At 43.1% G+C, this 10,901-nt stretch overlaps 1 long non-coding RNA gene across 1 annotated transcript in view; it reads left to right on the forward strand.

The window, feature by feature from the left end:
• LOC147579891 (uncharacterized) overlaps positions 1-9,997 on the forward strand; it is a 32,695-nt gene extending 22,698 nt beyond the window's left edge. The window contains exons 3-6 of the long non-coding RNA XR_015252282.1: positions 2,995-3,188; positions 3,451-3,554; positions 3,991-4,176; positions 8,838-9,997. This is a non-coding gene — a long non-coding RNA (uncharacterized LOC147579891). The remainder of the gene's footprint in view (positions 1-2,994; positions 3,189-3,450; positions 3,555-3,990; positions 4,177-8,837) is intronic.
• Positions 9,998-10,901: the final 904 nt, after the last annotated feature.

The following is a 10,901-nucleotide window of genomic DNA, read 5'->3' on the forward strand; positions in this document are numbered from 1 at the left end:
CTGAGAGTGAGATCTGAGGTGAAGTCTACTGGCTACTGTGGGAAAGTTTTCATGTCTGATGAAAGATAGCAGGAGGAGAAGAAAGGGTCCTCTTCCCCATGCTCACCTCTTGTACTTGGGATGATGTTCTGTAAGGACATGATTCTTGGAACTGTGGCAGCCATCTTACTACCACAAGGGGAGACATGACTGACCTGAGAAAGAGCAGAAAGATGAGAGAGCCTGGGTCTTGGCTGATGCTCAGCTGCTGCCCGCATGTTGGAACTACCTACCTCTGAGTTTTCTGTTACATGAAATAATAAAATGTCTTTATTGCTTAAGCCATTTTCATGTGGTTATTTGCAGTTATTTGCAAATATTTGCAGTTATTTGCATCTGTTATTTGCAGTTGAAATAATTCCTGGCACAAATAGCTTTAAGATTTACCCCCAGAATACCCCAAATTTGTTATTAGCAAATATCAGAGACTTCCCATTTCCTGAGTCTATTATTTAACATCGTTTTCTTCAGGCTTAAAATGTTTTCACAGCTGGCTTTTATTGATTGCAGTGGATGATGTGCTAGAGAATGGGTCTCACTGGCATGAGGATTCTACCACTCCTTTTGTTTATTAATCAGTGTTCCAATCCTCACCTCTTTCTTATTGTATTCCTTGAATCCTTAGAGGAACTGTCAGTTGTGGAGCTACAACCTCTTCACCTGTTTTTTGAGACTTGTCCTGGGAATAATTTACCAGTGCAGTAGAGAGAATAATGCCCCCACCCTAGTCCCCACAAACTAGTCCATGTGTTCTAATCCTTGGAACCTTTACAAGGCAAAAGTGACTTTACAGATGTGATTAAGGTAAGGTCCTGAGACGAGGAGATTATCCTGGATCATCTGAGTGGACCTCCATATAGTCACAAGAATCCTTAAATGTGGAAGGGGGAAATTCAGGAAGAGCAGGAAAGGAACATGTGACTATGGAAGAATGAGCAGAGAGATGTAACCTGTTGGTTTTGAAGATGAAGGAAAGGGGTGAAAGCCCGGGAATGTGGGCAGCCTGTAGAATGGGCAAGAGGCAAGGAATGGGATTCTCCCCCTATAGCTTCCAGAAGAGAACACAGTTCTTCCAACACAGTAATTTTAGCCCAGTGAGACTTGCTTCAGGTGTCTACCTGCAGAACTGTAAGGTAATAAATATGTGTTTAATTTGTGGTAATTTGTTATAGTAGCCACAGGAAACTGATACAAATAATTGGCTTTATTGACTGCAAAACTGAACACCTCTGCTTCATGCCAAGTGGCTGGGTGCTGCCTGACTGAGGGAGAAAATGATAAAACATAAACTTAAGCCCAAGCCAGAGGGTGGCTGGGCTCAGTTGTGGAGTTGATGTAGTTTGGGAAGTATCAAAGAGTTGGTAGTTCTCAAGGGAAAAGACCCCCCCCCCCCCATGAGATGAAAGATGAACAGGCCCACATAGCCTTGGAGTTCTAAAGTGTCCTTTAATACTTTGGAGACAAGGACCTTGGCTGAGTGCCCAAAGTGCATCACTTACGTCCAATGAGCAGTCCTCATAGGACATAAGGGTCTACTGAGCAGTCAGTAAGACCCTCTGCCAAAGTAATAAGGTGGAGAGTATGCTCAGACTCTGATCCACTGGAAGGATGCTGGCCTTTTCTCTTATCGACAGCAACAATTAATGGTCATTCACTCAATAAATATGAGTTAAGTGCCAATTCACTGCACAGTATGAGATGCTAGGGATACAGTGTTGTTGTATAAAACAGATATGTTCTCCATATTCTCCCCCGTCTTAGTAGGCTTGGGCTACTTTAAAAAAATTGTTTTAAATGCTTATTTATTTATTTTGGAGAGAGAGAGAGAGAGAATGAGAGAATGAGAGAATGAGCCAGGGAAGGGCAGAGAGAAAGGGAGACAGAGAATCCCAAGCAGACTGCACTGTCAGCATGGAATCTGACATGGGACTCAAACTCATGAACCGTGAGGTCATGACCTGAGCCAAAATCAATAGACGCTTAACTGACTGAGCCACCCAGGTGCCCCAGGCTTAGGCTGCTTTAACAAAAAATACCATAGGCTGGATGGCTTAAACAATAAATATTTACTTCTCACCATTCTGGAGGCTACAAGTCCAAGATAGGGTGCCAGTATGGTCAAGTTATGGTGGGGGACTTCTTCTTGACTTGTAGACAGCTACTTTTTCCCTGTGTCCTCACATGGCAGAGAGAGAACACTGCTCTCTTAATCTCTTTATACAGATGCCAATTTCATCATGGAGGTTCCATCCCCAAGACCTCCTCCAAAACTAACTGCCTCGCTCAAATTCCACTTCCAAATGCCATCATATTGGGGATTAGGGCTTTAACATAAGAATTTGGGGTAGGGAGATACAAACATTCAGTCCACAGCATGCTTCCACTTTCCTCTGGGGAAGACAGATTTCAAAGCAAGAGACAATGAATAAATCTAAAACACTTAACGATAAATGTGATGAGGGAGGACACTAGGATACTAGAAAAGAATAAAAGGGGGAACTAAATTTAGACTAGAGGACCAAGCGAGGTATTTTTATAGGAAACCATATGTGAACTGAGACCTGAAAGAGGAGTAGGAATTTATCAGGGACAAGCTGAAGGATGAGAGATCTAGGCTCAAGGAATATCATGTGCAAAGGCCCTGAGACAAGAAGGAAGGGGGGAGTTGCTGCGGCAGGTGTATGGTATAGAAAGGAGAAAAGGGCACAAGAGGAGCTGGCGCCTTTTTAAAGCCTTTGGTGGTTTCAGGCTAAGGTTCTGTGTTCCCTTCGTCAAGCTCCCTGTGGCATTAACTAAGAGTACCCACTTACTGAAGCAAAACCAGGATAGCTCTGAAGCTCCACAGTCCCAAGCAGTCTGCAGCTGTCTCCTCTCTCTGGAGGGTGCAGAGTGAGGCAGAGGTGAGGGGAGTCAGCACCTTCCTGTCATTTCTGTCCATCTTTTTTTCTCGCCCAGCTTCTTTGCTGTGACCTCTGGAGATTTTCTAAATTAGAATCATTACCTATATGGGAAGCCTGCAATGCAAATCAAATGAGAGGCCGCGGGCAAGCTAATGAAGGCCAGTGACCCGGGGATCTAATGAAGATGAACAGCTCTGTTACAGGGAGAGGACGCCACCATATCACATGCCGCTTGGAGCAGGAAAAGAGGTAAATTCAGGATTTTTATTGTGCTCTACAAGGCAGGTAAAATTGAAATATACCTCTATTTCCATTTATGTCTTACTTATCTCTATTTACATAAATATGTATCTATGTTCATCTATATATCATCTATCTATATCCGTGTGTGTGTGTGTGTGTGTGTGTGTGTGTGTGTGACAAGAGGAAGAAAATAATAATATGTCTTGGATAGGCAAAGGACTCTTCTTATGTGGCCCAGTTAATCCCATTTTCCCCATTCTCATTCAAGTTTCAGATGATGAGGTCACCAAAGGTCAGAAGATGAGCCTCCAAAGGAAATACAGAAGAATATACTTTGGAATGGCTGAGCAAAGTGTGGACATTGAAACTAAGGTAAAGAATTTAAACAGACAGAAAATGCAAAACAAAACAAAACAAAAAAAAACAAACAACAAACCAAACCATTTTGTTCTTTTATGTGTAAGGAAACATAAACACCTTATGTATACACACTTAAAAACTTTGATAGTCACATAAATATGTAAAGCTATTTTATTCATTCAAAAATCATGTATTGAATGCCTTTGGATTTTCTCAATATCGCATGTTTAAAAATCATAGGTAGTTTCTGAATATCACTTACTTCTAAGTTTGGTGACAATTTGGGAAAGTGCTTTCAATCCAACTGGTAGGCCATCATACTCAGAATCTATTTTAATGAGTTTTCAGATTAGGAACTCAGATCCAAAGCTAGAGTTTGTTTTTGTGTTTTCCCACTAATGTAGTGAGATTACAGATTCTTGGTTTTCTGGTATTTTGTTCATTCAAGGAATGCTATAGCAAGTGTGCCTAGGAGGTGCCTGGCTAGAACAGTGAAGATGTCAACCAACACTGCAGCTCAGAGTGAGCCAACAATAGACTAAGAGTTGGGGGATCAATTTTCCCCATTGAACAATCAAGAAAAACTTGGAGGCCCACAACTGGAAAACATTTACTTGAAAATCACTGATGCAGGGTTAAGTCAATTAAGCTAGTATTTTCTTAGCTCATCCAGTTTTGCTAGTCACATTTGTTGGTTAATTTTCATGAAAATTCAGCCTTGACTTTTATTCTCAATAAGTTAATAGATTTTATTTTTATATCTTTTTATCCTGGCACGTAATTCTTGATGTTCATAGATCAATATTAGGGGGAAATTTCTTTGCCAAGTAATGATCCATGTAGTCATAATAAAAGGGAAAATTTTCAAAGGTCTTCAGAGCCAGAAAGAATTATTGCAGATACAAGTGGGTCTATAATTGTGTTGTCCAAATGTCCCACCAAATTTATTGGCCATTTTCAGCTCTTTTGTGATGGAGAGTAAACCTTTTGGTGATTGAAGCTGGAAAATAATCTGTTGGCTGTTAGAGCTGGAAGTATCTTAGATACTGTATAATCCAATTCACACATTTAGGAACGAGAAGACAGACTGAGGCCAAGTTTATTGATAGCTCCCACCTGTTCAAAATCTTCTAGGTTAGGGTCATTGATTTCATAAGTTACACACAAGATTCATGCTTAACCGCTTGCTAGACCCTTCCCACAGCTTCAAATTATTTCTTGAGGAAGACTGAGGCTGCTCAGCCTGAAGTTAATTTGCTTCAGATGATATGGTTATGATAGAAATTAGACTAAAACTCAAGCCCAGGACTAATTTTTGTGTAACCAAAAAGCATCTGTAAAATGTAAATTTCTTCCCCTGCTGCACTGCTATGAGGATTAAAGAGGATGCACTGTGTGAAATCATTCTATTTACCTAAAATTCATTTTTCAGCAGGTAATCTGTCTAATCAAAAAGGTGAGTTTCTCAAATCACCTGAGGGCAGATTGGCAGGGCTTCAGGGAAGGAATGGAATCAGGGACTAGAATCCAACAGTGCTCTCTCTCCTCCTCCCTTGACATCTGTTTGATTCTTTTTTTACCGGCAGACAAATCCCTTCTGCTTTCCTGATCTACATAAATCATGGTCACCCAACTGACATGTGGGAGAGACTGAATCTCTCCCTCTCAGTTTCCACTGGGATTCTCAAGAAAGGGACTTTACATGATCATGGTTAAGTGTGGACCAAGTAACTGGGTGTGTTGGGGATGGAGTATGGGAGTGGGGACAGTTGTAGGGTTACCATATGTTTGGGAAATGTCAAGGAGTAGGTAGTTCTCCTCAAGGAAGAAGAAAACCCACAAGAGGAAGAAGACACAACACGTGCCCATCTGGTTTAGAGTTCCAAAGTTTCCTTTAGCACTCTGGAAACAAGGACATTGTACTCTGCTGACTGTTCCTCCTACTCTTTTCCCCTGTTAATGCCAGTGCAAGTTTCCAGAGTGCATCACTTACATCTTCCCGTGAGCAGTCCTGCATGTGATGAGTAAGAACCTGTCTTAGTCAACTGCTATAACAAAACACCATAAACTATCTGGATTATAAACCACAGAAATTTATTTCCTACAGTTACAGAGGCTGGAGGTCCAAGGTCAGAGCACCAGCTCAGTTAGGTTATGGTGAGGACCCTCTTCCTTCTTCAGACTGCTGACTGTGTCCTCTTAGAGTGGAAAGGACAAGGGTGTCCTCTCGGGCCTCCTGTATAAGGGCACTAGTCCCATACATGAGGCTCCACCCTCATGACCTAATCACCTCCCAAAGGCCCACCTACTAATACCATCACATTGGTGGTTAGGATTTTGACATAAGAATTTTATAGGAACATAAACATACAGTCCATAACAGAACCTCAATCCAAATTGCAGAGTGGAGAGAGTGCTTAGACTCCAGCCCACTGGAACGATGTCTCTCTTTTCTTTTGCAAAAATGGAAAATGATGGGTCATTCATTCAGCAAGTGTTAAGTAAGTGCCAACTCACTGCATGGTGTGAGACGTTGGGGATGCAGTGTTGTACAAAAGAGATATGGTCCTCATATTCTCCCCCTAAGTTCTTTTGGAGAAGACAGACTTAAACCAAAAGACAAAAATTAAATATGTAATAACACCTATGATAAATGTGGGAGGAGATTAGGATACTAAGAGAGAATAATAAAGGGGATGGTTTACATTGGAGGGCCAGGGAAGGTAATTCTTAGAAATGATATGTAAATTGAGGCCTGAAACTTAAATAGGAGTAAATCAGAGTAAGAACTGGGGGAAGAGACATCTAGGCCCAGGTACAGCATGTACAAAGGTCCTGAGGCAGGAAATTGGGGCTTTGGGCCTTCTTTAGGCACATATCCTATAGGATGTGATTCCTGGAGGTGGGGAGAAATGGTACTCAGAAAAAATGGATGGACCATTAGCCTAGGAGGTGTTCCCTATGACTATAAAACAGTGGAGACCTGAGAGTCTTATTAGAATCTCCATCCTCACATGGGCAGATTAATTATATAATTAACAACCTGACACTGGGTTTTTTGGGAAGCTATTGATATAACCAGTACTATGAAAACAGAGTGGGACATTCTATGGGCTGTGGTAGAAGAAGATGGCAGGACCCCATAAATTCCAGTATCTAGTCTGGACTTGACATTGGCCCTGTGGGGCAGAGGGGAATGATTGTCAATTTGCTCATCAGGTAAGTCAACAACAGTTTAGGTTTTTGTCTCTCACCTCTTTTCCCTCTATGAATACAGAGCAATTTACTTCCAAATACAAAATATTCCTTATAGAGCCTATATATATTCTATTACTAGGCTGGGGTGTAAGAGAAATGCTATTGGTTTAGGGTCAGGAAAATGAGGTTACCTAGTTCTTTTGTCTCCACTCCTCCCTCACTGAGGTTAACTCTGGAGTTCTTTGATAGGGTTCAAGAGTGAAGGAGATTGCTGGGATAACTATCCCAGGGGTGGGCAAAAGATAGCCCATAAGCCAAATCCAGCCTGTCACCTATTTTTTGTTTTTTTTTTAATTTTTTTTTTCAATGTTTATTTATTTTTGGGACAGAGAGAGACACAGCATGAACGGGGGAGGGGCAGAGAGAGAGGGAGACACAGAATCGGAAACAGGCTCCAGGCCCTGAGCCATCAGCCCAGAGCCCGACGCGGGGCTCGAACTCCCGGACCACGAGATTGTGACCTGGCTGAAGTCGGACGCTTAACCGACTGTGCCACCCAGGCGCCCCGATATTTTTTGAAATAAAGTTTTATTGGAAGACAGTCACTCCCATTGGTTTACCTTTGTCAGTTGCTGCTTTTTCACTTGACTGAATGGCCCACAAAGCCTAAAATATTTACTGTCTGGCTCTTTAAAGGAGAAGTTTACTGACCCTTAGATATACCAGATTGTCCATAAATTATTCTGTGAATGATGATTTAACCCTAAAAAGCTAGGGACAAGAACCAAACAGAAGTAATGTCAGTGCAATTATTTTCATCATTGAGAAAATTGTTCCATACTTTAAAAGAAAATGAGAGAGAGAGAGAGACAGAGAGAGAGAGAGAGAGAGGGAAGACAGGAAGGAAGCAAGGCAAAAGAAGAAAAAAGAAAGAATTGTTTCTATTCTAATCTGATTCTCTCCATTTACTAATGAGAACATGGAAGCTCAGAGACGTGATATGTCCCACCCAATATAATGTGAGTAGTGACCCAACTCCCCATCTCATGAATAGAGTGCTTTCCCTACTCCGTAGGGCCTACTATATCAATGTGCTACAGTTCTTTGCTCTAACCTCCATTTTGGGTGCTTATAAAAATGATATATTCTCCTTGCTTGGGAAGTACAGGAGTTAATAGCATACAAACCTGCCCTTTGGATAGTCAGAGAGTTGCCTGGATCCCTAAGACACAAGTCTCTTTCACAATGACAAAAAGGAAGAGGAAGTCCATTCAAGGACCATGTGTCTGGGGTCAGGGGTGACGGTGTGTGGGCTGGGCCAGTGTGAGCCATGATAATATTTGATTTGCTTCTTCCCTAACTCCTGCAAACATTAATCAGCCTTCCCAAACAGAGCTGATGGGTCTGCATAAATAATTTCAAGTACACTGCACACCAGCCATCTGAATGCAGTCAAGTCAAGGACTATTGGAGCTTGCATTCACGTATGCCACTCAACTCCTCTTATCTGCCACTGTCAGCAGCATGTCAGCAGCTGGAGGCGCTTAACGCACATTCTTTAGTCTCTCCCATTTCCTCTCAGTGCTGGGAAGGGTCAGACAACCTCCAAAATAGGTCTGGCCAAATTGCATGAGGCTAGGCTACTTGGCAGAATATCCGTTTTCTGAAGAACAAGTTGCAAGATGGAATCTGGGGCTGGGCTCATTCCCTCCTGGTCAGAAGGCTAGCGACAACAGCTGGGGACAGCCTCACCCCAGGTGAGTCACATAACTCACTGCCATGATCTCTGTTCTATGTCTCTGCTCTGGCTGCCCTCCACCCTCCACCAGGGACACTATGACTCTGAATATTTGTCCTGGCCCCTAAATGGTCACAGCCTTTTTGAACTTTCGGATGTTTGCTTGGCCCTTTCAGTTTATGGTCCTTTCTGTCAGGTAATTTTCTTTTTCAGGTATTTTAGAAGGAAGCCCCCAGTGCTGGGTCAGAGGGCATCTGGGGCTGAGCAGCCATTCCTGTCTCTCGCCCCCAAAGGCCCTAGCATCTGCTGTCATGTCTTCTTAGGCTTGCTCCTTTACTGCCACTCTCCCCTCCCCCCAGAACTTCTGAGACTGGAGCAGCCCACATGTATGCTTATAAAAGGGAGGCAGAGGGAGACTTGACCAATAAACAGGAGGATTCAATGTGATCATGGAGGCACCGAAGCTGGAAGAGGCAAAAACAGATTCTTCCCTAAAGCCGTTGTGGCGCACAGCCATACTGATATTCTGACTTCAACCCAGGGACACTGATTTTGGACTTCTGACTCCTGGAACTGTGAGAAAATGTTTTTCTATTGTTTTAACCCACCAAATTTGTGGTAATTTGTTATAGTGGCCACAGGAAATGAATACATCCTCCATTTTTCAGAGTAAAAGCCTGTAAAACTCAGGGTCCCCGGGTGGTTCAGTTGGTTAAACCTCCAACTTCAGTTCAGGTCATGATCTTGCAGTTGGTGAGTTCAAGCCTCGAGTTGGGCTCTGTGCTGACAGCTCGGAGCCTGGAGCCTGCTTGGGATTCTATGTCTCGCTCTCTCTTTGCCCTACCCTCACTTGCACTCTGTTTCTCTTTCTCTCTCTCAAAAATAAGTAAAGTGTTTTTAAAAATTAAAAAAAAAAAAAAAAAGCCTGTAAAATTCTATGGAATCTAGCCCCTGTCAACTCCCTGAGTGCCCTCCTACATCTTTTCCTAGCCTCCCCAGCTCCAGGCACACCTGTCCTTGTCCTTAAACAGACCATGACCCATCGCCCCAAGGTCTTTTCTCTAGCGGCTCCCTCAAGCTGATGCTCTGGGACCTTCCTCACATCCTTCAAATTTGCTCAAGTGAGGTCTCTCTAGACCACGCTGTTTAATACCACACTGCCCTTCACCACCCACTCCTGATCCTCTTTGTCCTAATCTTTTTTTTTCTTTTTCTAAGTGCTCATCTCCTTTGAACCTGCCATGGAATTTACTTATTTATTATTTATTTATCCCTTATTATTCTTGTCCCCTATTAGAATACAAGACTCTCAAGGGCAGAACTGATTACCTATTTTATTCTCCACTGTGTCCCAAGCTCCTAGAATAGGTCCCGACACATGCAGGCATCCAATTAACATGTGTGGAAAGCATGAATAGATGTCCTCAGAGTTCCTGTGACAGTAATATTAGAGATGCCCTCTTTTCTCCCCTTCTTCCACCTCCTTCCCGTCTTGGCCCTCACTATACTGGCAGAGCCAGTTAACACAGAAAGACACAGAATAGTCAGTTCAAGATGGTAGAGAACAGCTCGGTAGGTTAATGAAGGCAAAAGGTTCAACCTTCTCAACCTCTGATCCGGGGGGGCGGGGGGGAGGAGTGGGGGGGGGCTTTTATACACATTGATATGCAACACTCGTGACCTAACATATTTTTGATGGTTAGCCTAGAGACTTGTCTCTGTAGCAGGGAAAATAATTTCAGGCCACAAATCTCAGGTGTCCAAAACATAAGTTTTAAATTTCTGTGTCTTGAGTCCCATTCCACCTAGTAGCAGAAAACACAATCTCACCAACTCAGGATAAACTCGGTCACTTCAGGGTTACTTCCTTAACCCACTTTCCCTGGCATGGTCTCTATGCCTAGGGGACTAGTAGAGTTTTGAGGCATCAGGAGTTGGCCATGGAGGTACCTGTACAAGCTGTCATTTCCTGAAATGCCCATCCTTTTTTGGGCCTCAGCAATTACAATTCATAGTAGCTCCATCAAGGGCATCTTCCTGTCCCAGTTAAGAGGCCAGATCCAAGAGTCACACCTGTGCCACTCTCAGCCACAGGAGAGAACAGCAGCTTGCCTCAGTTTGGCTGCCCAAGCAACCAGGTGATCTGCAAATATTTCTGAAGCACCCTCAACCCAGGTACTGGGGAGGGCAGTGCACAGGTCTGACCGTCTCTGCCCTCCAAGATTATAGTCTATAGGGAGGACCCAGCTCATAGGCACAAGAACAAAATAAATAAGAAGGGGTGATGTGGGATACTGTAAAGGGAGCCACAGGTGGGAAAGGTCTGTCATAGACATGATATTTGACTTGAAGCAGAATGATGCGAGGGAAGCAACCACACAAAAATCTGGAGGAATGGATTTTCAGGGGGAAGAAACAGAAGC

The sequence above is a fragment of the Puma concolor genome, chromosome B3 (assembly GCF_028749965.1).
Source record: "Puma concolor isolate L17-30 chromosome B3, mPumCon1.1.hap2, whole genome shotgun sequence".
Lineage (NCBI taxonomy): Eukaryota > Metazoa > Chordata > Mammalia > Carnivora > Felidae > Puma > Puma concolor.